The sequence below is a fragment of the Monopterus albus genome, unplaced genomic scaffold, assembly GCF_001952655.1.
Source record: "Monopterus albus unplaced genomic scaffold, M_albus_1.0 scaffold373.1, whole genome shotgun sequence".
Classification (NCBI taxonomy): domain Eukaryota; kingdom Metazoa; phylum Chordata; class Actinopteri; order Synbranchiformes; family Synbranchidae; genus Monopterus; species Monopterus albus.
In genome coordinates this window covers 521886-528271 of record NW_018128253.1, presented here as the reverse complement: position 1 = coordinate 528271, position 6386 = coordinate 521886, and the positions used below count along the sequence as shown (strand labels likewise).

Below are 6386 nucleotides of genomic sequence, written 5' to 3'. Positions count from 1 at the left end.
AAATTTAGGACCTGCTGGACAAGTGATGAAAATATCCTCAAAGTTGGTAAGTGTATAATTTCTAAACTTCCCCTTATGTAATTTCTATGGAGACAGTGAAATGAGGTTGAAATCACATTTAATGACACACACACACACGCTATCACACAATTACAATACTGCCATATGGTCTAAATTGTCCTGATTTTTGTTTTTTATTCCACAGGCCTTGACTATATCAGAGGCCACTTGGACTGTCGGGCCGAGTATCACATCACTGAAGGCTCCCAATCATCTGAGGAAGAGGACTTCTTCTCCTCCTTGAAGAAGACCGGCCCTCTTGAAACGGCCCAGCAGTTGGATACGTACCTGGGGTGCCCAGGAGACACAGTAGAGGTACTGAAGTCCTTCCCAGCTGTGTTCCAGCTATCACTTAAGCTTAATACGGCACTCCCTGCCTCAGCAGCCTGTGAAAGACTGTTTAGTGTTGCAGGTCTCATCTTCAGGCCAAGAAGGGCAAGCATTGGCTCAAAGAACTTTGAGAATCAGCTGCTTTTGCGGCTTAACAAAGGTTATTGGTAATTCTTTGTTGCATGTTCTGCACTTAACTGATGTAGATCCTGAGTACAAAATGTTTGTTAGATAGATTTGAGCATAGTACATACTATCAGGAATGTATTAGTTATTTATTTTTTAATAAATCACTTGGATTAATCATTCATTTTGACAGCACATGTTTATTGTGTATTGACAACCATACAAGGGTAATTGTTACTAATCCTGCCCTGGTACACCAATTTTCTCATCCATTGCCCTCACAGATTCCTTACAGCTAAGCTTGGATGTACATTTACATTAATGTATAGGTTATTGATGACGTGACTCTGATTTTTGACTTTTGCACCATTAGAATACTTATACGTAACTAACTAGTCATCATATCTTCTGCTCCATGAAACACATGTTAATGCTCAGGAGTACACATATATTCTTTATCTTTAATGTATTTGCATTGTACTAAAATGCATTTATTTTCAATGGGCATATATGTGACTGAAATGGTAGCCTAGTGCATCTTACATTTTTCAATATTAACATTTTAATATAACATTTGTCATTACAGCCTTTAGAAAAATATTTTTTTGAGGAGGTGGGGTATGGCACAATATGGTCCGTATGACGTAAGCTTTTGTCCTTAATGGCATTTTCCTTACATTACTTCTACCTTTATACTTTAAGTGGTTTTAAAACCAGTACTTTTATACTTTTACTTGAGTAAAAAGCTTGAGTTGATACTTCAACTTGTACAAAAGTCTTTTTAAACGCTAGTATTTATACTTCTACTTGAGTAATGAATGTGAATACTTTTGACACCTCTGGTATTCAGACCCTTTGCTCAGTATTGAGCAAAGGGGACGCTAATCACCTCCCAAGATCTGGACAATATGTACGGATCATCGGATTCTCAGGAATGAAACAACTGATTCCCATTTCACACCCCGTTCCCCTGCAATTTAAAGGAAAAACTGTTGAACTGGCAGTATATCAGATCAAACTCCTGTGAATTTGCTTGGACGAGACACTTTGTGCAAACTGGATTGTGACATTCGATGTACCCCGGCTGGGGTGCTTGTGGATACTGCACAAAACCAGATGACTGTGAGAAAAGATGAGGCAGTGGTCTATTGGCTGGGGGGTGTGGGCTGGCGGATTTGAGTAACACCTTTATGGAGCCAGCTAAAACCTGGATGGATTTCATTAAGGCTAATATGTCAGAAGTCGTGTCCCCCGCCTGTCGTCTTCACTGCACTGTTCAATATTATAAGTCTGGATCCACAGCAAAGCCAGATATTTAGCTTAAGGACCAGCCAGAGACAGTTTAAATACAGTCTTCTTCCACTGTGCTTGGCAAGTAGGGAGCTGCAATGGTAGTAGAGAAAGGTCTGTGTCTGGATCAAGAATTCAGAATAAAAAACAGCGTTCCACACGTTACACTGTTGGTAAACCCAGGCTATGAGCCGAAACATTTGGATCCAATGATGTAGAGTCAAAAGAAGCAGAATTTGTGCCCAACAGATAACAAAAAAATTTGGCTGAGTGAAGATTGATCTTTTATCAAGATATTCATCTCTGCTGCAGGCAGGGCTCATCCTCAGGTCATCCGACTTCCCTGCCAACCTGTGTTCTGCCTTCAACATTCAGATGTTGAGAAAGAAACGGTGGCCAGAGTGCCAGCAGAGTTGTGGTCAAAACATGACACTGATGTGGGGCTTATCAATTCCGCACAACCCGTGGAGGTGAAGTTGAGACCAGGTTGCAGACCTCCATGGAAACCACAATATCCACTGAAACCTGAGGCAGAGGCAGGCATTGAGCAGATGATACGAGGCCTGCTGGAAGCAGGTGTGCTGGTGGCTGAACCAAATCCATGCAGTAATGCACCAATTTTGCCAGTAAAAAAAGCTGACAAAAGTAAGTATCGACTAGTACATGATCTGCGAGCTCTAAATGAGGTCATGGAAGATTTTAAACTGGAAGTTCCAAATCCACATACCCTGTTGTCAAATGTTCCATCGGACGCTAAGTGGTTCACGGTGGTTGATTTGTTTTCTGCGTTTTTCAGTGTGCTGCTGAGTGAGAACAGTCGGCATCTTTTTGCATTCACGTATAGGGGACGCTCTTATACCTATACGCGAGTTCCGATGGGCTTCATACATAGCCCACATGTGTTTAACAAAGTCCTGAAAGAGGACACGGAGGACTTGGTAGGTAAGATCTCGAGCACTGTCCTCCAGTACGTTGATGACATCATTTTGTGTGCATCAGACTTTGAGACGTGCCACCAAGACTCCATGACCTTATTAACAATGCTAGCTGAACGAGGACATAAAGCTTGTCTAGACAAACTACAGTATTGTCAGAACCAGGTGGAGTATTTGGGTAGATTGATCAGAGAAGGGACACAAGCTGTGTTCCCCTCACAGTTACAAGCAGTGTCCATGACACCTAAGCTCACCACAGTGAAGGAGATGATAAACTTCCTGGGAATGACTGGCTACAGTGCAGAGTGGATTGATGGATATTCCACTATTGTCCAACCATTGAGAGATATGGTTAAAGCAGGAGGTGTCGGAAACCTCCAGGGGAAGTTGACGTTGAATTCCGAAGAAAACATGGCATTTGAGACAATCAAATCATTACTGCAGCAAGCACCGGCTTTCACTCTCCCAGACTATGAGAAACCATTTTTGTTGTACGTGTCATGTTGACAGAACCACGCCTGTGGGCTGCTGACCCAAAAGACAGGAGTAGGTTCCCATGCGCAGCCTATAGCATATTATTCAGTGGCTTTAACTCCAGTTGAGCTGGGGCTGCCACCTTGTTATCATCACTTGGCTACAGCACATTTGATGTATGAGAAAGCGTCAGCCCTGACAGTGGGCTATCCTGTGGAGATTTTATCTAATCCCAAACTGGTAAACTTGACTGAGAAAGGTAAGTTTGTGTTAACCACACAATGGCTCAGTGATTATCATAGACTTCTGGAGTATCCAGATGTGACACTGTGGGTGTGTAAAGTAAAGAATCCAGCTGATTCCATTCCACTGCCTTTTGAGGGAAAGCCACATGATTGTGTGGCTGAGGCAGAAAGATATGCCAAACTACACTCTGATTTGAGTACGGGTCCTCTGGAGGCTGTGGATATGACATTGTTTGTGGATGGATCATGCTTTAGAGAGGGAGAGGCTCTCAGAGCAGGATTTGCAGTGGTAAAAGAGGAAGATGGGAAGATGCAGGTGGTGTGTAGTCAACAGTGTGCCCAGCCTTGCTCAGCACAACTGGCAGAGCTGAAAGCTCTGACACTTGCATGTGAGCTTGCTGAAGGCAAGTGTGCTAATGTGTATACAGATTCAGCCTTTGCTCATGGTGTTTGTAATCTGTTTGGATCAGCATGGAAAGGAGGAGGCTTCAAGAAAGCTGAAGGCTTGCCTGTATTGCATGGGGACCAAATCAAGAGGCTCTTGACAGCAATGATGAAGCCAAAAGCCCTTGCTATCATCAAGTGTGCCGCTCATCAGAAAGATGATTCAGTGGTCACACAGGGAAATGCAGCTGCCCATCAAGCAGCAAAGAGTGCGGCCTCTGCAGGTGAGAAAGCCATCATGGTTGTTCATGACATAGAGGCAGAGGAGCAAATAACCCTCAAGGACTTGTCCTGGCTACAAGATGAAGTACCAGAAGCTGAATCTCAGCTATGGGTTCAGAGAGGAGCAGTCAGAGATAGTGAAGGAGTGTGGAGGAACCATAAGGGTCTACTGGTGGCCCCCAGTGGTTTGCTGTCTCTGTTAATAAATGAGGCTCATGGGTTGAGTCATGAGTCAATTGGTGAAGTGTTGAGGAGAATCAGAGAGTGGAATCTCTGGGCTCCAAAGCTGCAACAACATGTTGACAGAGTTTTAAGTTGTTGTGAGACATGTCTCAAGTGTAATATTAGACGGGGTATGGTTCCCCTGAGGGACACCTCCTGGTTCCAGAAGGCCCCTTCATGCACTTGACCATGGACTTTGTGGACATGGTCAGACCAGTGCAGGGCAAATGATACATGCTCGTGGTTATAGATTGGTTCAACAGCTGGCCAGAGGCCACACCTGCTAAGCACAAGAATGCAGACACAGTGGCTAAGTTTCTGTGTAAAGATGGTTTGTCCAAGGTTTGGCTTGCCCATCAAAATTAGTTCAGATAATGGGAAGGAGTTTGTCAATAAGACAGTGAAGTGTGTTTTGCAGAGACTAGGGATCAAGCAACGTTATGGTAGTGTGTATTGTCCAACTTCACAGTCTGATGTTGAAAGATGTAATGGGATCCTGAAAAATAAACTGCTTAAGTTTTGCATGAGCACTGGGTTAAACTGGGTAGATGCTTTGCCACTAGCACTCATGGCATGCAGAGCAAGCGCTTACAGAGTGCTGGGGCTAACCCCGCATGAGGCTTTGTTTGGCCGGCCAATGCCTTCGCCAGTGTACAGAGCTGTGAAGGGTCCGTTGTTGGACATTTTGACAAATGACATGAAATCATATGTGAAGCAAATGACTAACATACACAGGAGTATCTCCTCCCGTGTTGTTTCTCTACAGGCTAGAGAGGTCCAGGAGGATGATGAGCCTAAAGTATTACTGCATAGATTTTACTGTATAATCATTGAGCCTATTAATTTTAACACATAATCTGTATCTGTGCAAATTCTCAGTCATCCAGGTCATAGTAAACCGCAACCACATAATGCCACATAATCTGTACTTACCACAAAACATGTGAAGAGCTGTTTTCCATTTTTCCCTTTTTTCCTTTCTATTACAGCTACCTGTTACTCTATTGTGATAAGACAGAATTATATTTGAACCTTCTATTTCTTAAATATATGAGTGTACTTTAAATTTAGTTTTGAATATTGAAGAGTGCAGTGAATTTGGCAGACAGGGAGTGAGGCCTCTTGACAAATCGTCATTAGTAAGTTTATTCACATTCTAACTAATTTTATAAAGGTGTTATCCACATCCAGAACAATACACCATGGCCTCGGCTTGTCTCACTCTTTGTCTTTCACCCCCACAGTCATTTGGTTTTGTGCAGTCAGAACCACAATGTCACATTCCAGCCAGCAGCTCTTGCAGCTCAGCAGTCTCTTTCCTTGCTCTGGGAAAACAGGAAATAGAGTTTGAAAAAGTCAGCATGACTCATACTGTCTTTATTGTTGTACCAGTGATGAAAACTTAAGAGGGGGATCCTGTCCCTTGTTCATAGGTCCCCATGCCCCAGGGTTGCCCTGTTGACCCTGGGCCTGTTTGCCACGAGACCATTCAGGGCATCTGTCTCTCACATGTCCCCACTTTCCACAGTGGAAGCACCTTGCTCTTTGGCCTGCAGGAAACCTTCTTATCCTCTGAGGCCTTCCAGCCCACCCCCCTGGCTGTGTGTATATCAGCTGGGGGATGACGATGGCAGGCACTGAAGATGGAGGAGGTCCGGCTTGCTCAGCAGTAGTCACAAGCACCTTTTTCTTCCACCTTTTTCCAGCCAGGGAACAAAGCGCCCCTTCACATTGGTGTGACATTGGATGAACAGAATGGGGGAGTTTGGGTGTAGCTCCCCCTTGGTCATGACTCACCTCAGCTTCCGGCTTTGGTCTAAGGATGGGCACCCACGTAGTACCAGATGGAGCAGAGCAGAGCACCTCCCCTTCTGTCACCCCACTGCACTCATGGCCTGTCTTTATCTCTTCTTCCTGCACAACCTTCACAATCTGATTATGAATCTCATTTAAACATCTAGGATTTTTACCAGAAAGCTTTAATGTTTTTAAATATATGTCAAGCAAATCAATTATTTCATCTTCCAGCTGCTCCAAC

At 43.9% G+C, this 6386-nt stretch overlaps 1 protein-coding gene across 1 annotated transcript in view; it reads left to right on the top strand.

Moving 5' to 3' along the window:
- The window catches only part of ska1 (spindle and kinetochore associated complex subunit 1), a 19815-nt gene continuing 13429 nt past the window's right edge, over window positions 1-6386 (top strand). The window contains exons 1-2 of the mRNA XM_020585703.1: window positions 1-46; window positions 206-375. The gene's annotated coding sequence lies outside the window, so the exon portion shown is untranslated. The remainder of the gene's footprint in view (window positions 47-205; window positions 376-6386) is intronic.